The sequence below is a fragment of the Salvia miltiorrhiza genome, chromosome 3, assembly GCF_028751815.1.
Source record: "Salvia miltiorrhiza cultivar Shanhuang (shh) chromosome 3, IMPLAD_Smil_shh, whole genome shotgun sequence".
Classification (NCBI taxonomy): domain Eukaryota; kingdom Viridiplantae; phylum Streptophyta; class Magnoliopsida; order Lamiales; family Lamiaceae; genus Salvia; species Salvia miltiorrhiza.
In genome coordinates, this window is record NC_080389.1 from 30,896,812 (window position 1) to 30,922,066 (window position 25,255).

General features: G+C 46.4%; 2 long non-coding RNA genes across 2 annotated transcripts; one reads left to right on the forward strand and one right to left on the reverse strand.

The window, feature by feature from the left end:
- Window positions 1–1,180: 1,180 nt before the first annotated feature.
- On the reverse strand, window positions 1,181–4,140 carry LOC131014136 (uncharacterized). The gene is made up of 3 exons (XR_009098081.1): window positions 3,789–4,140; window positions 1,768–1,831; window positions 1,181–1,259 (listed from the first exon to the last, which is right to left on the reverse strand). It is a non-coding gene; the product is annotated as an uncharacterized LOC131014136 (long non-coding RNA).
- A 13,184-nt stretch (window positions 4,141–17,324) lies between these two features.
- LOC131014121 (uncharacterized) lies at window positions 17,325–20,495 on the forward strand. The gene is made up of 3 exons (XR_009098065.1): window positions 17,325–17,646; window positions 19,599–19,662; window positions 20,204–20,495. It is a non-coding gene; the product is annotated as an uncharacterized LOC131014121 (long non-coding RNA).
- The last annotated feature ends 4,760 nt before the right edge of the window (window positions 20,496–25,255 follow it).

Consider the following 25,255-nt stretch of genomic DNA (forward strand, 5'->3'; position numbering starts at 1 on the left):
AGAGGTGGAGGCACAACAACTAGCTCCCTTCCCTGGGCTGGTCCCTCAAGCTCTCCATACGGCGGTGAAGGCGGATCGCCATGAGCAAAATAACGGTGGCTCAGCGTCGCGATGAAGCCACTAAGGTCTCCGTACCTGATGCCCTCCAACCAGGTAGTATCTACGTACTGGGGCACTAAAGATGTCGCCCAGTCTCGCCACAAAGGTGGCAGTAGTGGAATCAAAAGCGTAATGGCCTCCGCGCCATCGATCCCATAGGGAATAGCCCTCCTCCATCGTCGGTGATAGTGTGCCAGAAGTTCACCCAAGATGTCATCCTCGTCCGGGATATACTCCCTGAACCATCGCTGCATCGCTATCTCAATATGACTCGGCATCCTGTAATATAAAACATCATATCCATTAGAAAATGGATGACGAAACTTACTTGGTACATCTCAATCAACAACATACTCGTCCTCGTTTGGTACGGTGGGGCATCGGCTATACTAGCCTCAACATTCCTCCTCATATTCCACATCAACTGCCTCATATCAGATTCCATCATCTCAAATAATTCCGTCATCAAAAGAATTCATAACTCATTAGTAACCCAAACTCAGCTTTTAACAGAAAAGCAATAAGAAACAACATCAACCTCTTACCTCGTTAAGCCGGAGGAGATGGGGTGCTGGGGTTTCGTTTCAAACTGACTCTCTCAAACTAGCCTAAGAATTCAAATTAGACTAGTACTCAATTTAAAAAGATACCAGTAATCAAAGATTCAACTCAGTCAAGCAATAGACTCAGAGCAGATGACCTGCTCTGATACCACCCTGTCGCAGCCCGAAATCCCGGCACTAGTGATAGTGGGGTACGAGTATCGATACGACTATTTTTAAAGAATAAAAGATAAGAAGAATAGGTCGAACATCAAGCGGAAGCTCACATCAAAGCATGCTAAGGAAAACATTATCAATTGAACCCAAGGGTAAAATCGTCAACGTCGTTATAACTTTTTAATTATCAGGAATTTCACGAACAAAAACAAAACAGGTATAGCTTATTTTTCATAAGGAAACAAAATATGCAGAGTATCGCAGCAAAAGGCGAACCGGTTACATGTATGGAGACACATAACCGTGAGTATATTACTTGATTCATATTCGAAGTAACTTCACATCAAGACTTTATCGATAAAAAGAAAGAAATACGATAAAGCATATACGTCATCTAACGATCCCCCACCAGCACCAGACCAATCTCACTCCTTGCTTAGCCTGCACATTTAGAAATATATGCAGGGCGTGAGTATATAATACTCAGTGGGCAAACGCCGAAAAACAAGAAAGGCGCTCTTAGAGCTATAGGTTTGAAACTTGCCACATCTCAGCAATACACAGAAATAAAGTTAGCGTAAATGAATCTGTGCATGCAGTTTTCATAATCAACATCATAAATAAGTAACTGCGCAGTTTAAACATTCATCATGTATGTACCACATCCACTACTCATCATCAAAGGTACTGAGAAGTAGGCCTCCCTCTCAAGTACCGTGACCGGCCGACCCGAAGACGGCTCACAGTCACCTCTGTGCACAAAATCCTGCTTGTGGCAGGACCGAATTCGTCTCATCAGTAGAGGGTAACACACAAGCTCAACATCAAAAATTGGCAAGTCAAACAGTTCTCAAACATCATTTATCTCAAAACATTTGATAAGTTCTTAACATCATTACATCATTTTAGAAAGCTCATATGATAAACATATACTCAAAATATTGCCCACCTGAAGACCTTACTCAAAAACTCCCGTCAAAGCGGAGTTACTTACTTCCTTGCTCTGCTTGTGTCTTCAGGGATCATTGTCATCATCGAAGGTTCATGTCATAAAATGAATCCCGATTAGAAACTCAACGACAAAAACTCATGCCTCAACTCATGCTCTATATTATATTCTATTTCCTTAACCAACTCTACATAAACTCTTCACTCATTTCAAATCCTTAAGTCCAAGGATAGGTTTCAAGAAAATCATGGTTCTAAGTCTCGATTCATCTCTCATATAAGACTCGTCTAATCTCATTCAAACACTTAGGCAACATAAACACATAAGGCACATAAGAAAATACAAGCAAACATCAACAAAACATGCTCTGTTTCCCCACTGACTCCACTTCAAAATTTAACACGTTCTGACTCCGACATCCCCTGGACTCCAGACTCATACCAAACGAAAGGTATTTGAGTCTAGTTTCATTTAAAAAAAAGTAGAGTCAGAAACTCCAAGTGGTTTGGGAGATATGGCGTTTTTACCACGGTATACCATATTCGGCAGTTTTGAGCAACCGGAAACATTGATTTTTGAAAAATAGTAAACGTTGTCAAACTGAGCTCAAATTTGGTGGATATCTAGCCCATACAGTAAGGTTGATACCATACAAATTTGGAAATCTAATTCACACAGGAAGTCACTGAAATGAATGACTTTGTCCCCTGTTCTCTGAAATTCCCGGCAGAAATGTGCAGATTTGGTTTTGCATTTTATAAAAATAGTAAATCAAGTCCAAATGACTTGAAATTTTACAGAGGTGCTCAAGACTCATGTAGGGACATTCTGTAAAATTTTCAAAGCTTTTTGATATCGACAAACCGTCGATCACAGTAGGTCAGTAGCCTACGAAAAATCACCAAAAATTCATTCCCAACTCTTAAATGCTCAAATTAACATTCCTTCAAAGAAAGCCAATCAAAGTTCATTTTAAACACATATAACACTCAAAAACATTCAAAAACATTAAAATACTCATCATACTCAATCTCAAATCTCCTCTTACATCATAAACTCAAATCTCAAGGAAAACGTTTCTACAAACGTATCAATTCAATCCTCTTCTCAATCTCATGCTCAAAAACACTCAATCATTCATTATTGACTTCATACATCATGTAACTCATTTTACACATATATTTCCCTTTTTATCATGTAAACTAACTCTAATGAAAAACTCATATATCAACATAAAATTCTCAACAAAAGCATGACATCTTTCACATAATGGTCATAGATCAAAATAGACCACATTTAAACAATCGATGACTTCTCAAGATATGAAAACTCAAAAATTCTCATAAACTAACTCAAGTCAAAATTTTACTTAGCTTACATTAGACTTAATCAAACATATTAAAACACTACTATCATGCTCAATTTCATATATCTTAAGCCAAAACACTTATTAAACACATAGACAAGAAAGTCCTAATTTTTATTAAACTAAACTCTTTGAAATTTTATAGACTCACATGGATCTTTAATCTCATCATATATCTATCAATCTTAACCCATTTAACTCACATATAAACCATCAATTCACCAATAAGGGCATATATACACATATCCCTAATTTTAGTAAACTAACTCACATCAAAACTCCAAATGACATCATATACTCAATTTAATCCATCAATCATCTTCATATACATCTCATAGACTCATATACATCATCAATTCATCACCTAAACCATCAACTCAAAAGTTCCCAATTTTGGGTAAACTAAACTCATTCAAAATTTGAATCTCAAAGCATAGCTTTTCAAAACACATGCTAATCATCACCAAACATCACATAGATCATTTTTCTCACCTCAATTCAAGGAGAGAAGAAGAAAAATTTTTGAAGGGTAGAACACCCAAATTTTCGAAAATTATGAAAAAAAAGAAGGGGGTGATTTTCTTGCTTCAAACTCTCAAGAATACTCATGTACAAACTCATACAAGTCTAATCTATGAATATAGAAATCACTTACCCAAGTTTATACCAAATATCAAATTTTCTCTCACTATCTTCAAGATTGAATCTCCATGGATCTTCTTGAATCTAAGGAGATGGAAGTGTTTAGTATAAGATTTAGAGGGTGGTTTGTGTTTTTGGTGTGATTTTGTGAAGCTCCGAAGGTGCATCAATGGAGGAAAAATGGTGGAAAGTGAAGTGAGAGATGAGGGAGAGGGAGAGAGATCGAAAATGGGGTGGAGGAAAGGTGAGAGAAATATTTGCAAGATATGAAATTGATCTTGGCTAAGATTTGAAAATCTTAGAGAATATATGCAATTAATGCATCTTCTCACTCTAATCTCTTCTTTCTCTCTCAAATCTCTACACTTTCCTCTCACTAATCTCTACACTCTCTCTAATGTACTCTCAACTCTCTACTCTCTCAATTCTATACTTAGCAAAATTTAGGCATATAACATATGGTATGGGTAATTAAATAAAGTGTGTGAAAGGTGATCAAGTAAAATCACAAAACTATGGTAATGTCACTCATTAATAAAATACGACATCATAATTATTCATGTGACCAAAATAATTATTATAGCACTCATATTAGTGCACTCATATATATATAATATTCCTCTTCGTAGGAAGAAAAATAATTTAAAAAAAAATTATGCTCGGAAAAATTTCCATAAACCGTCATCATTCGATTTCTCGATAAAAATAAACTGCACTGTCTTTGGAAACTTAATAAAAATTCCAAGTGCTAAGGTCTCAAAATAAAAATCATAATAACTCGGTCACAGTGACACACATCACGAAAATCACATAATCATTCAGTCATGTAAATTCACATAACATCACATCAAAGCAGTCGGCAAACACAAACAGACTAAACGTCTCTCTCTAACCGACTATTTTCATCGAGGTTCTCACTCTTTCTTCCTCGGCTCTATTTCCAACTCAGTATTCCTATTTTTCTTAATAGGACAGTCAATCTCTAATAATTCGGTATCCGATAATTCTATCCCCGGTAGTTGGAAATAAAATAAAATCTCAGCTTAATTCAATCAGCATCTCCATCTCAACTCATTTCTCAAATCTCATCATTCTAACTCTATCATCGGTTTACTCTCTCGTATCTCTATTTAAAAGACAATCTGTCTTATCTGCTCAAAAAAAAAAAGTAGTCTCGTAATTTGACATCTCAGTACTCTCAATAGTGTTTAGACACTTTCTCACAACATGAGGAAAAGTACGGGGTGCTACAGGGCATGCGCGTGCCTAAGGCACACGGCTCCTTACAGCCCCGCGCGCGCCTAAGGCACATGTGGCCCGCCCCTTGCACCGCGGGTGTCCGACAAGGCTTGCGCGAGCCTAAGGCATACGGCTCCTGACGGGCATCGCACGGGCGCCCATGGCACATTCCGCTCGCCCTGTGCCCAAGGTACATATCTCGTGTGATCACAACTATGCTTGCGCCGAACGGGCTTCGTGCGCGCGCATGTGGCACAAGATACAAGACACTGGGTGAACGACACCTGACGGGCCGTATGTGTGAGTCACAATCGTTACCGCATGGCCTCGAATGTATGCTTTCCCCGTCGCTCGGCTTGCTACAAGTGCCGCTCGCATGTCACCCGACACCCAATTGACTTTCTGCGTGTTCAAGGCACATTATGGCCACAAGACATCACGTGTGTTAGACTCCCAACGGTTGACGTGCTACACCGGCGAGACACACGCGCGTGAATCACTTAAATGTCTCGTATTCTATTTAAGTGAATTCAAGTACTAAATATCTTGAATCATTAACGAGCATCACGACTGTGAAGACACGCTATGGCAGACAGTCCTTGGTCGTGCTAGACACCAAGCACCCAACAGGCCTCGCTTGAGCTCTAGTCACGCTGCATGCTGGGGCCTAGCACGCGCACACATAATATAGACCCCGAATTACAAAGCAAACTACCCGATGACCGACACTCGATAGGCCCCGTGTGCACTAGATTTTTGATGCCCGATCGGCTGCGTGGGTACTAACGACACTAACCGTCGAACAAATGTCGCACGCCCGAAAACAAGCATCAACTGCTCAAGACACCTAGCACCAAACGCGTATCGCGTGCGCGCACGACACCTACTGCTTGATAGGTCACGTGTGAAGACTAATAACCTCGTGCCCGATGGCCTCCCGCATGCATATGGCACCCGATACCTCAAAACGGGGGTTCGAGACCCGATAGGCCTCGCGTGCAGGTCACACCCGTTACCGCACAGGATTCGCCTGTGCCCTGGCCCCAGCCTTGATCCTTCGACAGGCCTTGCTCGCATGCTACCTCGCGTGCGGGTCACACCCGATTGACCACCCGCTTTCGCAAGGCGTACAACGGCCTATAGAAATCACGTGTGCCACACTTGCGTGTGCGTGCCTGAGACATCCGACATCCTACGCGACTCTCGCACGCGCCTAAGGCACATGGCGCCCTCCCCTGCACCGCGGGCGTCCGACGGGGCTTGCGCGAGCCTAACGCACAAGGCTCCTGACGGGCATCGCGCGCGCTCCTATGGCACATTCCGCCCGCCCTGTGCCCAAGGCACATATCTTGTGTGAACACCACTAGGCTTGCACCGAACGGGCTTCATGCGCGCGCATGTGGTACAAGATACATGACACTGGGTGAACGACACCTGACGGGCTGCACGTATGAGCCACAACCGTTACCGCACGGCCTCGTGTGTAGGCTTTGCCCGTTGCCCGGCCTACTACAACTGCCGCTCGCATGTCACCCGACACCCAATTGACTTTCTGTGTGTTCAAGGCACACTATGGCCAAAAGACATTACGTGTGTTAGACTCACACCGGTTGACGTGCTACGCCGGTGAGACACACGCGTGTGAATCACCCAAATATCTCGTTTTCTATTGACGTGAATTGAAGTACTAAATATCTTCAATCATTAACGAGCCTCACGCCCGCGAAGACACGCTACGGTAGACAGTCCCTTGTGGTGCTAGACACTAAGCACCCGACAGGCCTAGCGCGCGGGTCACACCCGTTACCGCACGGGACTCGCCAGCGCCCTGGCCCTAGCCTCCAACCTCCGACGGGTCTTGCTCGCCTGTTACCCGACACACGATTGACCACCCGCGTGTGCAAGGCGTACTATGGCCTATAGAAATCACGCGTGCCCCACTCGCGTGTGCGTGCCTGAAGCATCCGACATCGAACGGGACTCTCGCACGTGCCTAAAGCACATGGCGCCTGCCCCCTACACCGTGGGCGTCCAACGGGGCTTGCGCGAGCCTAACGCACACAACTCCTGAAGGGCATCGCGCGCGCGCCTATTTCACATTTCGCCCGCCCTGTGCCCAAGGCACATATAAACACTACTAGGTTTGCGCCGAACGGGCTTCATGCACGCGCATGTGTTACAAGATACATGACATTGGGTGACTGACACCTGACGGGCCGCACGTGTAAGTCACAACCGTTACCGCACGACCTCATGTGTATGCTTTGCCCGTTTCCCGGCCTACTACAAGTGCCGCTCGCATGTCACCCGACACCCAATTGAATTTCTGCGTGTTCAAGGCACACTACGGCCAAAAGTCATCTCGTGTGTTAGATTCCCAACGGTTGACGTGCTACACCGGCGAGACACACGCGCGTGAATCACCCAAATATCTCGTATTTTATTTCAATGAATTGACATACTAAATATCTTGAATCATTAACGAGCATCACGACTGCGAAGACACGCTATGGTAGACAGCCCTTAGTCGTGCTAGACACCAAGCACCCAACAGGCCTCGCTTGAGCTCTAGTCACGCTGCATGCTGGGGCCTAACACGCACACACATAATATAAACCCTGACTTACAATGCCCGAAAACAAGCATCAACAGCTCTAGACACCTAGCACCAAACGGGTATCACGTGCGTGCACGACACATCACATATGGCACCCGATACCTCACACCCGGGGTCCGACACCCGACAGGCCTAGCGCGCGGGTCACACCCATTACCGCACGGGACTCGCCAGCGCCCTGGCCCTAGCCTCCAACCTCCGACGGGTCTTGCTCGCCTGTTACCCGACACACGATTGACCACCCGCGTGTGCAAGGCGTACTATGGCCTATAGAAATCACGCGTGCCCCACTCGCGTGTGCGTGCCTAAAGCATCCGACATCGAACGGGACTCTCGCACGTGCCTAAAGCACATGGCGCCTGCCCCCTACACCGTGGGCGTCCAACGGGGCTTGCGCGAGCCTAACGCACACAACTCCTGAAGGGCATCGCGCGCGCGTCTATTTCACATTTCGCCCGCCCTGTGCCCAAGGCACATATAAACACTACTAGGCTTGCGCCGAACGGGCTTCATGCACGCGCATGTGTTACAAGATACATGACATTGGGTGACCGACACCTAACGGGCCGCACGTGTGAGTCACAACCGTTACCGCACGACCTCGTGTGTATGCTTTGCCCGTTTCCCAGCCTACTACAAGTGCCGCTCGCATGTCACCCGACACCCAATTGAATTTCTGCGTGTTCAAGGCACACTACGGCCAAAAGTCATCTCGTGTGTTAGATTCCCAACGGTTGACGTGCTACGCCGGCGAGACACACGCGCGTGAATCACCCAAATATCTCGTATTTTATTTCAATGAATTGACATACTAAATATCTTGAATCATTAACGAGCCTTACGGCTTATCTTGAATCATTAACGAGCCTTACGGCTGCTAAGACACGCTATGGTAGACAGCCCTTAGTCGTGCTAGACACCAAGCACCCAACAGGCCTCGCTTGAGCTCTAGTCACGCTGCATGCTGGGGCCTAACACGCACACACATAATATAAACCCTGACTTACAATGCATAATTCCCGACGACCGACACTCGATTAACAAGTGCCGCTCGCATGTCACCCGACACCCAATTGAATTTCTGCGTGTTCAAGGCACACTACGGCCAAAAGTCATCTCGTGTGTTAGATTCCCAACGGTTGACGTGCTACGCCGGCGAGACACACGCGCGTGAATCACCCAAATATCTCGTATTTTATTTCAATGAATTGACATACTAAATATCTTGAATCATTAACGAGCCTTACGGCTTATCTTGAATCATTAACGAGCCTTACGGCTTATCTCGTGTGTTAGATTCCCAACGGTTGACGTGCTACACCGGCGAGATACACGCGCGTGAATCACTTAAATGTCTCGTATTCTATTTAAGTGAATTCAAGTACTAAATATCTTGAATCATTAACGAGCATCACGACTGCGAAGACACGCTATGGTAGACAGCCCTTAGTCGTGCTAGACACCAAGCACCCAACAGGCCTCGCTTGAGCTCTAGTCACGCTGCATGCTGGGGCCTAACACGCACACACATAATATAAACCCTGACTTACAATGCATAATTCCCGACGACCAACACTCGATAGTCCCCGTGTGCGCAAGATTTCTGATGCCCGATCGGCTGTGCGGGTGCTGACGACACCAACCATCGAACAGACGTCGCACGCCTGAAAACAAGCATCAACCGCCCTAGCCACCTAGCACCAAACGGGTATCGCGGGCGTGCACGACACCTACCGCTTGAAAGGTCATGTGTGAAGACTACTAACCTCATGCCCGATGGCCTCCTTCGCGCATATGGCCCCTAATACCGTACACCGGGGATCCAAAACCCGACAGGCCTCGCGTGCGGGTCACACCCGTTACCGCACGGGACTCGCCTGCGCCATGTCCCCAAGCCTCCGTCCTTCGACGGGTCTTGCTCGCATGTTACCCGACAACCAATTGACCACCCGCCTGCGCAAGGCGTACTATAGCTTATTGAAATCACGTGTGCGTGCCTAAGGTACATGCCGCCCACGCCCTGCTCCGCGTGCATCCGACGGGGCATGCGCGCGCCTAAGGCACACGGCTCCTTACAGCCCCGCGCGCGCCTAAGGCACATGTGGCCCGCCCCTTGCACCGCGGGTGTCCGACAACGCTTGCGCGAGCCTAAGGCATACGGCTCCTGACGGGCATCGCACGGGCGCCCATGGCACATTCCGCTCGCATGTCACCCGACACCCAATTGACTTTCTGCGTGTTCAAGGCACATTATGGCCACAAGACATCACGTGTGTTAGACTCCCAACGGTTGACGTGCTACACCGGCGAGACACACGCGCGTGAATCACTTAAATGTCTCGTATTCTATTTAAGTGAATTCAAGTACTAAATATCTTGAATCATTAACGAGCATCACGACTGTGAAGACACGCTATGGCAGACAGTCCTTGGTCGTGCTAGACACCAAGCACCCAACAGGCCTCGCTTGAGCTCTAGTCACGCTGCATGCTGGGGCCTAGCACGCGCACACATAATATAGACCCCGAATTACAAAGCAAACTACCCGATGACCGACACTCGATAGGCCCCGTGTGCACTAGAATTTTGATGCCCGATCGGCTGCGTGGGTACTGACGACACTAACCGTCGAACAAATGTCGCACGCCCGAAAACAAGCATCAACTGCTCAAGACACCTAGCACCAAACATGTATCGCGTGCGCGCACGACACCTACTGCTTGAAAGGTCATGTGTGAAGACTACTAACCTCGTGCCCGATGGCCTCCTGCATGCATATGGCACCCGATACCTCAAAACGGGGGTTCGAGACCCGATAGGCCTCGCGTGCAGGTCACACCCGTTACCGCACAGGATTCGCCTGTGCCCTGGCCCCAGCCTTGATCCTTCGACAGGCCTTGCTCGCATGCTACCTCGCGTGCGGGTCACACCCGATTGACCACCCGCTTTCGCATGGCGTACAACGGCCTATAGAAATCACGTGTGCCACACTTGCGTGTGCGTGCCTGAGACATCCGACATCCTACGCGACTCTCGCACGCGCCTAAGGTACATGGCGCCCTCCCCCTGCACCGCGGGCGTCCGACGGGGCTTGCGCGAGCCTAACGCACAAGGCTCCTGACGGGCATCGCGCGCGCTCCTATGGCACATTCCGCCCGCCCTGTGCCCAAGGCACATATCTCGTGTGAACACCACTAGGCTTGCACCGAACGGGCTTCATGCGCGCGCATGTGGTACAAGATACATGAAACTGGGTGAACGACACCTGACGGGCTGCACGTATGAGCCACAACCGTTACCGCACGGCCTCGTGTGTAGGCTTTGCCCGTTGCCCGGCCTACTACAACTGCCGCTCGCATGTCACCCGACACCCAATTGACTTTCTGTGTGTTCAAGGCACACTATGGCCAAAAGACATTATGTGTGTTAGACTCACACCGGTTGACGTGCTACGCCGGTGAGACACACGCGTGTGAATCACCCAAATATCTCGTTTTCTATTGACGTGAATTGAAGTACTAAATATCTTCAATCATTAACGAGCCTCACGCCCGCGAAGACACGCTACGGTAGACAGTCCCTTGTGGTGCTAGACACTAAGCACCAAACAGGCTCGCTTGGGCTCTAGTCACGCTGCATGCTGGGGCCTAGTACGCGCACACATAATATAGACCCCGAATTACAAAGCAAAATACCCGATGATCGACACTCGATAGGCCCCGTGTGTACTAGATTTCTGCTGCCCGATCGGCTGCGCGAGTGCTAACGACACCAACCGTCGAACAGACATCGCACGCCCGAAAACAAGCATCAACAGCTCTAGACACCTAGCACCAAACGGGTATCGCGTGCGTGCACGACACATCACATATGGCACCCGATACCTCACACCCGGGGTCCGACACCCGACAGGCCTAGCGCGCGGGTCACACCCGTTACCGCACGGGACTCGCCAGCGCCCTGGCCCTAGCCTCCAACCTCCGACGGGTCTTGCTCGCCTGTTACCCGAAACACGATTGACCACCCGCGTGTGCAAGGCGTACTATGGCCTATAGAAATCACGCGTGCCCCACTCGCGTGTGCGTGCCTGAAGCATCCGACATCGGACGGGACTCTCGCACGTGCCTAAAGCACATGGCGCCTGCCCCCTACACCGTGGGCGTCCAACGGGGCTTGCGCGAGCCTAACGCACACAACTCCTGAAGGGCATCGCGCGCGCGCCTATTTCACATTTCGCCCGCCCTGTGCCCAAGGCACATATAAACACTACTAGGCTTGCGCCGAACGGGCTTCATGCACGCGCATGTGTTACAAGATACATGTCATTGGGTGACCGACACCTGACGGGCCGCACGTGTGAGTCACAACCGTTACCGCACGGCCTCGTGTGTATGCTTTGCCCGTTTCCCGGCCTACTACAAGTGCCGCTCACATGTCACCCGACACCCAATTGAATTTCTGCGTGTTCAAGGCACACTACGGCCAAAAGTCATCTCGTGTGTTAGATTCCCAACGGTTGACGTGCTACGCCGGCGAGACACACGCGCGTGAATCACCCAAATATCTCGTATTTTATTTCAATGAATTGACATACTAAATATTTTGAATCATTAACGAGCCTTACGGCTTATCTTGAATCATTAACGAGCCTTACGGCTGCGAAGACACGCTATGGTAGACAGCCCTTAGTCGTGCTAGACACCAAGCACCCAACAGGCCTCGCTTGAGCTCTAGTCACGCTGCATGCTGGGGCCTAACACGCACACACATAATATAAACCCTGACTTACAATGCATAATTCCCGACGACCGACACTCGATAGGCCCCGTGTGCGCAAGATTTCTGATGCCCGATCGGCTGTGCGGGTGCTGACGACACCAACCATCGAACAGACGTCGCACGCCTGAAAACAAGCATCAACCGCCCTAGCCACCTAGCACCAAACGGGTATCGCGGGCGTGCACGACACCTACCGCTTGAAAGGTCATGTGTGAAGACTACTAACCTCATGCCCGATGGCCTCCTTCGCGCATATGGCCCCTAATACCGTACACCGGGGATCCGAAACCCGACAGGCCTCGCGTGCGGGTCACACCCGTTACCGCGCGGGACTCGCCTGCGCCATGTCCCCAAGCCTCCGTCCTTCGACGGGTCTTGCTCGCATGTTACCCGACAACCAATTGACCACCCGCCTGCGCAAGGCGTACTATAGCTTATTGAAATCACGTGTGCGTGCCTAAGGCACATGCCGCCCGCCCCCTGCTCCGCGTGCATCCGACGGGGCATGCGCGTGCCTAAGGCACACGGCTCCTTACAGACCCGCGCGCGCTTAAGGCACATGTGGCCCGCCCCTTGCACCGCGGGTGTCCGACAAGGCTTGCGCGAGCCTAAGGCATACGGCTCCTGACGGGCGTCGCACGGGTGCCCATGGCACATTCCGCTCGCCCTGTGCCCAAGGTACATATCTCGTGTGATCACAACTATGCTTGCGCCGAACGGGCTTCGTGCGCGCGCATGTGGCACAAGATACAAGACACTGGGTGAACGACACCTGACGGGCCGCATGTGTGAGTCACAATCGTTACCGCACGGCCTCGAGTGTATGCTTTCCCCGTCGCTCGGCTTGCTACAAGTGCCGCTCGCATGTCACCCGACACCCAATTGACTTTCTGCGTGTTCAAGGCACATTATGGCCACAAGACATCACGTGTGTTAGACTCCCAACGGTTGACGTGCTACACCGGCGAGACACACGCGCGTGAATCACTTAAATGTCTCGTATTCTATTTAAGTGAATTCAAGTACTAAATATCTTGAATCATTAACGAGCATCACGACTGTGAAGACACGCTATGGCAGACAGTCCTTGGTCGTGCTAGACACCAAGCACCCAACAGGCCTCGCTTGAGCTCTAGTCACGCTGCATGCTGGGGCCTAGCACGCGCACACATAATATAGACCCCGAATTACAAAGCAAACTACCCGATGACCGACACTCGATAGGCCCCGTGTGCACTAGATTTTTTATGCCCGATCGGCTGCGTGGGTACTGACGATACTAACCGTCGAACAAATGTCGCACGCCCGAAAACAAGCATCAACTGCTCAAGACACCTAGCACCAAACGCGTATCGCGTGCGCGCACGACACCTACTGCTTGAAAGGTCACGTGTGAAGACTACTAACCTCGTGCCCGATGGCCTCCTGCATGCATATGGCACCCGATACCTCAAAACGGGGGTTCGAGACCCGATAGGCCTCGCGTGCAGGTCACACCCGTTACCGCACAGGATTCGCCTGTGCCCTGGCCCCAGCCTTGATCCTTCGACAGGCCTTGCTTGCATGCTACCTCGCGTGCGGGTCACACCCGATTGACCACCCGCTTTCGCAAGGCGTACAACGGCCTATAGAAATCACGTGTGCCACACTTGCGTGTGCGTGCCTGAGACATCCGACATCCTACGCGACTCTCGCACGCGCCTAAGGCACATGGCGCCCTCCCCCTGCACCGCGGGCGTCCGACGGGGCTTGCGCGAGCCTAACGCACAAGGCTCCTGATGGGCATCGCGCGCGCTCCTATGGCACATTCCGCCCGCCCTGTGCCCAAGGCACATATCTTGTGTGAACACCACTAGGCTTGCACCGAACGGGCTTCATGCGCGCGCATGTGGTACAAGATACATGACACTGGGTGAACGACACCTGACGGGCTGCACGTATGAGCCACAACCGTTACCGCACGGCCTCGTGTGTAGGCTTTGCCCATTGCCCGGCCTACTACAACTGCCGCTCGCATGTCACCCGACACCCAATTGACTTTCTGTGTGTTCAAGGCACACTATGGCCAAAAGACATTACGTGTGTTAGACTCACACCGGTTGACGTGCTACGCCGGTGAGACACACGCGTGTGAATCACCCAAATATCTCGTTTTCTATTGACGTGAATTGAAGTACTAAATATCTTCAATCATTAACGAGCCTCACGCCCGCGAAGACACGCTACGGTAGACAGTCCCTTGTGGTGCTAGACACTAAGCACCCAACAGGCTCGCTTGGGCTCTAGTCACGCTGCATGCTGGGGCCTAGTACGCGCACACATAATATAGACCCCGAATTACAAAGCAAAATACCCGATGATCGACACTCGATAGGCCCCGTGTGTACTAGATTTCTGATGCTCGATCGGCTGCGCGAGTGCTAACGACACCAACCGTCGAACAGACATCGCACGCCCGAAAACAAGCATCAACAGCTCTAGACACCTAGCACCAAACGGGTATCGCGTGCGTGCACGACACATCACATATGGCACCCGATACCTCACACCCGGGGTCCGACACCCGACAGGCCTAGCGCGCGGGTCACACCCGTTACCGCACGGGACTCGCCAGCGCCCTGGCCCTAGCCTCCAACCTCCGACGGGTCTTGCTCGCCTGTTACCCGAAACACGATTGACCACCCGCGTGTGCAAGGCGTACTATGGCCTATAGAAATCACGCGTGCCCCACTCGCGTGTGCGTGCCTGAAGCATCCGACATCGGGTGTGACTCTCGCACGTGCCTAAAGCACATGGCGCCTGTCCCCTACACCGTGGGCGTCCAACGGGGCTTGCGCGACCCTAACGCACACAACTCTTGAAGGGCATCGTGCGCGCGCCTATTTCACATTTCGCCCGCCCTGTGCCCAAGGCACATATCTCGTGTAAACACTACTAGGCTTGCGCCGAACGGGCTTCATGCACGCGCATGTGTTACAAGATACATGACATTGGGTGACCGACACCTGACGGGCCGCACGTGTGAGTCACAACCGTTACCGCACGGCCTCGTGTGTATGCTTTGCCCGTTTCCCGGCCTACTACAAGTGCCGCTCGCATGTCACCCGACACCCAATTGAATTTCTGCGTGTTCAAGGCACACTACGGCCAAAAGTCATCTCGTGTGTTAGATTCCCAACGGTTGACGTGCTACGCCGGCGAGACACACGCGCGTGAATCACCCAAATATCTCGTATTTTATTTCAATGAATTGACATACTAAATATCTTGAATCATTAACGAGCCTTACGGCTTATCTTGAATCATTAACGAGCCTTACGGCTGCGAAGACACGCTATGGTAGACAGCCCTTAGTCGTGCTAGACACCAAGCACCCAACAGGCCTCGCTTCGGCTCTAGTCACGTTGCATGCTGGGGCCTAGTACGCGCACACATAATATAGACCCTGAATTACAAAGCAAAATACCCGATGATCGACACTCGATAGGCCCCGTGTGTACTAGATTTCTGATGCTCGATCGGCTGCGCGAGTGCTAACGACACCAACCGTCGAACAGACATCGCATGCCCAAAAACAAGCATCAACAGCTCTAGACACCTAGCACCAAACGGGTATCGCGTGCGTGCACGACACATCACATATGGCACCCGATACCTCACACCCGGGGTCCGACACCCGACAGCCCTAGCGCGCGGGTCACACCCGTTACTGCACGGGACTGGCCAGCGCCCTGGCCCTAGCCTCCAACCTCCGACGGGTCTTGCTCGCCTGTTACCCGAAACACGATTGACCACCCGCGTGTGCAAGGCGTACTATGGCCTATAGAAATCACGCGTGCCCCACTCGCGTGTGCGTGCCTGAAGCATCCGACATCGGACGGGACTCTCGCACGTGCCTAAAGCACATGGCGCCTGCCCCCTACACCGTGGGCGTCCAACGGGGCTTGCGCGAGCCTAACGCACACAACTCCTGAAGGGCATCGCGCGCGCGCCTATTTCACATTTCGCCCGCTGTAACACCCCGTACTTTTCCTCATGTTGTGAGATAGTGTCTTAACACTATTGAGAGTACTGAGATGTCGAAATACGAGACTACTTTTTTTTTTATGAGCAGATAAGACAGATTGTCTTTTAAATAGAGATACGAGTGAATAAACCGATGATGGAATTAGAGTGATGAGATTTGAGAAATGAGTTGAGATAGAGATGCTGATTGAATTGAGCTGAGATTTTATTTTATTTCCAACTACCGGGAATAGAGTTACCGGATACTGAATTATTAGAGATTGACTGTCCTATTAAGAAAAATAGGAATAATGAGTTGGAAATAGAGTCGAGGAAGAAAGAGTGAGAAACCTTGATAAATAGAGTCGGTCAGAGAGACGTCTAGCTTATTTGAGTCTGCCGACTGTTTTGATGTGATGTTATGTGAATTTACGTGACTGAATGATTATGTGATTTTGTGACGTGTGTCAATATGACCATATTATTATGATTTTTATTTGAAACCTTAGCACTTGGGAATTTTTATTAAGTTTCCAAAGAAAGTGCGGTTTATTTTTACCGAGAAATCGAACGATGCCGGTTTATGGAAATTTTTCCAAGCATAATTTTTTTTTTTAAATTATTTTTCCTATGATGAGGAATATTATAATTGAGTGAGTGCACTAATATTAGTGCTATAATTATTTTATTTTGGTCACATGAATAATTATACTATGGTACTTTATAAATGAGTAATATTTCCATAGTTTTTGTGATTATTATTTAATCACCCTTCTCACACTTTATTTTAATTTCCCTACCATATGATTAAATGCCTCAAATTGCTAAGTGTAGAGATTGAGAGAGTAGAGATTGAGAGTGTATTATTGAGAGTGTAGAGATTAGAGTGAGAGAGATCATGCATTAATTGCCAAATATTCCCTAAGATATCAAAATCTCCTTTAAAGATTCACAAATCTTTACAAGATTGGCAAAATCCTCACAAATCTTGCAAGATAATTCTCTCTCTCCCTCCACCCATTTTCGAGCTCTCTCTCTCTCCCTTCTCTCTCATATTTCCTCCATTGTCAACCATTGGAGAGAACTTCGAAGCTTCACCAAAATATGCCAAACACATAAATCACCAACAAAATCCCACATAAACACATCCTATCAACTTGAATTCAAGAGAATCCTTGAAGATTGGCTTCAAGACTAGAGAGAGAAAATTTGATATTTGGTGTAAACTTGGGTAAGTGATCTCTATATTCATAGATATAATTTGTGTGAGTTTGTATATGAGTATTCTTGAAAGATTGAAGCAAGAAAATCACCCCCTTTCTTTTCCTCAAATTTTCGAAAAATAGGTGTTCTACACTTCAAAATTTTTTTCTTTTTCTTTCCTTGATTTGAGGTGAGAAAAATGATCTATGTGATGTTTGGTGATGATTGATGTGTGTTTTGAAAAGCTATGCTTTGAGATTCAAACTTTGATATAGTTTAGTTTACCCAAAATTGGGAATTTTTGAGTTGATGATTAAAGTGATGAATTGATGATGAAGAGGAGTTCATGAGATGTATATGATGATGATTGATGGAGTAAATTGAGTATATGATGTCAAATGATGATTTTGATATGAGTTAGTTTACTAAAATTAGGGCTATGTGTATCTATGCTCTAATTTGTAAATGGATGGAGTATATGTGAGTTTAAATGACTAAAATTGATAGATATATGATGAGATTAAAGATCCATGTGAGTTTATAAAATTTCAAAGAGTTTAGTTTGGTAAAAATTAGGACTTTCTTGTCTATGTGTCTATTAAGTGATTTAGCTTAAGATATATGTTTTTGAGCATGATATTAGTGTTTTAATATGTTTGATTAAGTCTAATGTAAGCTAAGTAAAATTTGGACTTAGTTTAGTTTGAAGGAGTTTTTGAGTTCTCATATGATGTGGGGTTAACGAATGATAAAATGAGGTCAAATTGATTTATGATCATTTTGTGAAGTTGTCATGTTTTTGTTGAGAGTTTATGTGAATATATGAGTTTTTATTAAAGTTTGGTTGGTATGATTATAGGGGATTGATGTGTATAAAATGAGTTATATGAAGTATGAGGTCATTTTGAATGATTGAGTGTTTTTAAGCATGAAATTGAGAAGAGGATTTACTTGATACGTTGTAGAAACGTTTTCCTTGAGATTTGAGTTAAGATGTAAAAGAGGAGAGTTAATTTGAGTATGATGAGTATTTTAAATGTTTTTGAATGTTTTTGAGTGTTATATGTGTTTAAAATGAGCTTTGATTGGTTTTCTTTGAAGGAATGTTGAATTGAGCATTTAAGAGTTTGAGATGAGTTTTTGGTGATTTTTCGTAGGCTACTGACCTACTGTGATCGACGGGTTTTCGATGTTTAATGGCTTCGAAAATTTTACAGCATGTCCCTACATGCGTCTTGAGCATACCGGTAAAATGTCAAGTCATTTGGACTTGATTTACTATTTTTATAAAATGCAAAACCAAATCTGCACATTTCTACCGGGAATTTCAGAGAACAGGGGACAAAGTCATTCATTTCAGTAGCTTCCTTTATGATCTAGCTTTCCAAAGTTTTATGGTATCAACCTTACTGTATGGGCTAGATATCCACCAAATTTGAGCTCAGTTTGACAACGTTTACTATTTTTCAAAAATCAATGTTTCCGATTGCTCAAAACTGGCGAATATGGTAGACCGTGGTAAAAACGCCATATCTCCCAAACCACTTGGAGTTTCTGACTCTACTTTTTTTTAAATGAAACTAGACTCAAATACCTTTCTTTTGGTATGAGTCTGGAGTCCAGGAGATGTCGGAGTCAGAACGTGTTAAATTTTGAAGTTGAGTCAGTGGGAAAACAGGACATGATTTGTTGATGTTTGATTGTATTTTCTTATGTGCCTTATGTGTTTATGTTGCCTAAGTGTTTTAATGAGATTAGACGAGTCTTATATGAGAGATAAATCGAGACTTAGAACCATGATTTTCTTGAAACCTATCCTTGGACTTAAGGATTTGAATTGAGTGAAGAAGTTTATGTAGAGTTGATTAAGAGATAGAATATAAGATAGAGCATGAGTTAAGGCATGAGTTTTTGTCGTTGAGTTCTAATCGAGATTCTTTTTATGACATGAACCTTCGATGATGACGATGATCCCTGAAGACACGAGCAGAGCAGGGAAGTAAGTAACTCCGCTTTGACGGGAGTTTTTGAGTAAGGTCTTCAGGTGGGCAATATTTTGAGTATACATATATTATCCGAGCTTTCTAAAATGATTTGATGATATAATGATGTTATGAGCTTATCAAATAAATTGAGATAAATGATGTTTGAGAATTGTTTGACTTGCCAATTTTTGATGTTGAGCTTGTATGTTACCCTCTACTGATGAGATGAGACGAATTCGGGTCCTGGGCAGTTGATAGCTACCCTGCTAGGGCTAGTGTACACAGAGGTGACTGTGAGCCGTCTTCGGGTCGGCCAGTCACGGTGCTTGAGAAGGAGGCCTACTTCTCAGTACCTTTGATGATGATGAGTTGTAGATGTGGTACATACATGATGAGTACTTTGATAGCGCTATCGTTTCTTATGATATCATGATTATGAAAACTGCATGCACAGATTCATTTACGCTAACTTTATTTCTGTGTATTGCTGAGATGTGGCAAGCTTCAAACTTATAGCTCTAAGAGCGCCTTTCTTGTTTTTCGGCGTTTGCCCACTGAGTATTATATACTCACGCCCTGCATGTATTTCTAAATGTGCAGACTAAGCGAGGAGCGAGATTGGTCTGGTGCTGGCGGGGAAACGTTGGAGGATGTATTTACTTTATCGTATTTCCATTTTGACGATAAAGTCTTGATGATTGATATACTTTAATTTTCTTTTGAAGTTGAGCAATGTACTCACGGTTATATGTCTTCATACATATAATCGGTTCGCCTTTTGCTGCGATACTCTGCATATTATGATTCCTTACGAAAAATGAGCGATACCCGTTTTGTTTTTGTTCGTGAAATTCCTGATAATTAAAAAGTTATAACGACATTGACGATTTTACCCTTGGGTTCATTTATAACGATTTCTTTAACACCTTTTGATGCGAGCTTCCGCTTGATGTTCGACCTATTCTTCTTATCTTTTATTCTTTTAAAAATAGTCGTATCGATACTCGTACCCCACTATCACTAGTGTCGGGAATCGGGCTGCGACAGGGTGGTATCAGAGCAGGTCATCTGCTCTGAGTCTATTGCTTGACTGAGTTGAACCTTTGATTACTGGTATCTTTTTAAATTGAGTACTAGTCTAATTTGAATTCTTAGGCTAGTTTGAGAGAGTCAGTTTGAAACGAAACCCCAGCACCCCATCTCCTCCGACTTAACGAGGTAAGAGGTTGATGTTGTTTCTTGTTGCTTTCCTGTTGAGAGCTGAGTTTGATTCACTAATGAGTCATGTATTGTTTTAATGATGAAATTGTTTGAGATGATGAATTCTGATACGAGGCAGTTGATGTGGAATACGAGGAGAGATGTTGAGGCTAGTATAGCCGATGCCCCACCGTACCAAATGAGGATGAGATGCAGAGTCGAGAAGAGGCAGCGATACATAGACGATATAGCGAGGCGATGCGCCATTGGTTCAGGACTACTGGACTGAGAGAGGGCGATACTCTTGGGGAGTTTCTAGCGCATTACCATCGACGTGAGTTAGAGACTAGTATCCACGGGATTGACGAGGCTGAGGCCATCACTCACCTGATTCCACAGCTGCCCCTCGAGTGGTATGATTGGGCGGCTCCGCTGGTGCCGCAACATATCTTGAGGACTGAGTTTAGGCGTTTCGTGAGCGCCGATTTTCGTGGTTTCATCGCAACGTTGAGCCACCGCTACCTTGCTTATGGCGAGCCACCTTCACCGCCGTATGGAGAGTCTGAGGGACCAGCCCAGGGAAGGGAGCTTGTTGTTGTGCCCCCACTTCCCGAGGAGCCATTTCCGATTGCCCCTCTACCCCCAGCTGATCCGATTCCAGTTCCTTTTGAGCTGGATGTTTCAGAGCCGATGGTTTTCGAGGCGTACTCTCCAGTGGTATAGCATGACCCGTTTGCGTTTCGATCCCTTATTCCTTTTCCCAGCGCTGAGTTACCGCCTTGGGATTTGACTCTGGCAACGGTACCTTTGCCATTGCCACCTGTTGAGTCGGCGTAGCCAATTGTTTCTATTGAGCCTCAGATACAGTATGTGCCCTTTGATCCTTATCCGAGGGTTGCCCCGTTGCTTGAGCCGGGCACTTTGGCTTTTCAGACGTATATACACTCGATTTTATATTCATCGTCCCGAGACGCCCAGGAGGGAAGGTCTCGGCCAGTACACCTGGACAGTGATGAGGAGGACCCGGATGAGGAAACTCCAGAGATGACGGTTGGCCACGGACGGACTCAGCCATTACAGCGTCATATTACTACCGACGGAGTCGAGGCATGGGTACTTGTTCCCGAGGTGCCGAATTATGGTCCGATGATGGACACCGATGTCGAGGATGAGCCGAGCGATGATAGTGTCTACCGACTGATCGACGAGTACGAGAGTCAGGAGTCGGAGCCGAGCGAGGAGACGGAGCCGAGTGAGGATATGGAGGTTGACGATGCGATGAGCAGGATTTCAGAAGACGACGACAAGCGATCACGTGTATCTAGTAGACACATACATATGTATAGATGCATAGTCGATATATACGTATATGTATATATATAGGAAGAGAGGCATAGTATAGTGTGTATGTGTAGATAGTATATCTATAGATGCTTAGTACTTATGATGCTTGTATAGTTAGAGCATCATTTTGGTGTTAGGGCCTTTGTACATAAGACCTTACTTTTGTAAAAGACCTCGAGAGAGAGGCAATTTTCCATATATATATATATATGTATACAAGAGATGTTTATGACTAGAGAGTTTCACTATCTTTATCAGAGCTTTGAGAATGATGATGATGTTGATGCTTGATGAAAAAAAAATGAGAAATAGAGATTGATGAGAGTTACGAACGATGATAGACGAGAAATAGACTGGATGAGAGTTTTGAGAACTTTGAGATCACAAATAAGATATAGAAGTGAAATGAGAAACGAGGATTTGTATTTTGTAACGACGAACGGTTAGTTTAGAAGTCAATAGTTATATAACTCTTTTTCCTTTATAGTATACCTCCGAGAAGAAGAGGGAACCGAAGGAACATAAACCGAGAAGAAGATGAAGAAGATGAAGAAAATGAACAGAGAAACCAATCGTTGAGATAATACGACGAGAGTTAGAGATTTCATCGCGATTTATAGACACGACCCTAATAGGACGAACGTATAATGGAGACCTCATGGGATGCATAGATGCTATTGACCAATTGTACTTTGAAATAGAGGTACTTTCACCGGGACCGCGCGTACCATCGCTAGAGTAGTCATGAGAGTAGACTTATTGAGCCCCTATCCCGCTTGGTCGTATTTAAATGTTTCTGCATCCATTTGAACTCCAACAGGAGATGAACTATTTGCTATTGAGAAATTTTTCCAGATCCACTGTGTTTGAGCCTGAGCCGTTTGTGTTGGAAATCCTTACCCTTTGCTTTAACAGTGGACAATTTATTCATTTTTCCACTTAGTGGATTGTTCCTACTTCCAGAATTGATTTATTCCCATCATATCATATCTCAGTTTTATTCTAGCTTCTGTTCTAGCTTTTGATCTTACCTTGATTGTAACTTCTTCATTATCCTTGAAATAGCATTGGCTATTATGGAAATTTTTCCATTACTTGAGCTCGTCTTGTTCAAGATCAGACATTTTTATTCATCACCTCCTATTTCCCTACTACATCCGACAAGAGTTAGGATCGTCTAGGTAATTAGGATGGTATAACAAGAAGAGTGTTTGGAAGAAACTCGATTTATGAGAGCAGTCGTAGAATATTTATTACGGGACGAGCACAACTTTTCGATTATGGATTTTCTTATATTAGCCAAGTATGCAACAAGCTAACCAATTCGAGGACGAGAAGAAGTGATGCTAAGCCAGAATAGGCAATAGCAGATTCAAGGGGATCGAGATGACAGATTAGAGCAGATAATGTTTTCCACGATAGTAGACTGAGATGACGACTAGTATAGATGTAGCATCGTCGTAATATTAGGGGATGTTTTATTTTCGTTATGCCCCGCAATTAGTAAGAGTTCTCGAAAGAGAAAATTTTCTTATATGTCTATATGACGATGACCAGAGAGTCTATGTGCTCGAGTAGAGTTTTGAGCTGATGTTGCGATGCTAGATATGAGATATGTCTTTGACGATGAGTTATGAGAATTGAGAAAATAGTATGATGTTGAGTAAGAGTTTTATGATATGTGAGTTATGAGAATTAGTTCTAAGGTTGTTATATGTTCCCTTAGACTTTTATCGAGAAAGAGAAACCGATCGAAGAAAGAAATAGAGTTGATGATATGAGATAAGACAATAAAACCGTAGCTGCATACGAACGTCAATTTCGCGACTTGGTTCGGTATGCCACTTGTCGAGAAAAGTTGAATGAGAAGATGTCAGGATTGTTTCGATCAGGCTTGAGACAAGAAGTATGAGACGATTTAACGAGTCAGAATGCGGTTATGTGTACTGAAGCATTAAATAGAGCATTTGATATAGAACGGGCAATGCAGCCAGAGAACGCGATTTGAGCTTCAGCACCCAAACGAGTTAGAGCACACAAACGTGCAATCCATCCTTTTCTGGATGCGAGCAAAAAGGAAAGAGAGAATGGGACGACCGAAGTCAAGATCCCTAAGGAGCCGTGACAGAGTCAAAATGCGCCACCGCAATATTAGAACTGAGACGAACAGCCTTATGTTGACCCGACTGCCCAAGCAGCAGTTTTTCAAGGACCGCGAGGGTCATCGACTTGTCGAAGAGCAATAAATTACATCTGAGAGAATGCAAGATGAGACAGAATAGCTGTTACCCCTGCGGAAGGGTCGGGCACTACTCGCATCAGTGTCCGAATCGTCAGCAAAGTGGAAGCGAAAGACGACCAATTCAGTTTCGACCGCAACTCGAAGCAATGAAGGGAATCCTATCGCTACCTCCACCACAGCGACAACAGCCAGCCTATCGACCACGTCAGTCAAGAAGGCAACTACCAGCCCCGCAGGTAAATCAACCGCATCACCAGAGACTGTTTGCGCTTAAGTAGAAAGCACCAGACAAGAATAGAGGAAATTTGTCAAATATAGGCAAGCTGAATGATGTGCCCATAGTATTTTTGTTCGACACTGAACATAGAGCCTGCTCCACAACCTCTAAAGAGTGGCCACACCATAGGCAGAATTACTACGGTTTCATCCGTGTGACCTAACTTAGAATTTAAGTTAGAATCGATTAAGTTCGAGGCTAGAAACTTGAGATTGATGCCTATGTGGCACTTGGAGATAATTTTTGAATGGACTGGTTAGAGGAAAACCATGTGAAGATACAATGCAAGGAAAGACGGATATCTTTTCAGCCACCTGGCCAAGAAACTACTTCCTTCATTGGCATTGAGAGAAAATGGAAGAAGACGCCGATCATCTCGGCGCTGCAAGCAAGAAATCTCTTGCGAAGAAAAGATACAACCGCGTATGTTGTATATCTGAACTAGAGAGACGAATCCAAGGCAAATGTTGATGACGCGCCAGTCGTGTGAGATTACAAAGACGTTTTCCCTAAAACTTTACCGGGTTTTCCCCAGACCGACAGCTTGAGTTTACGATCGAGTTAGAGCCTAGCGCCGTACCGACGTCGA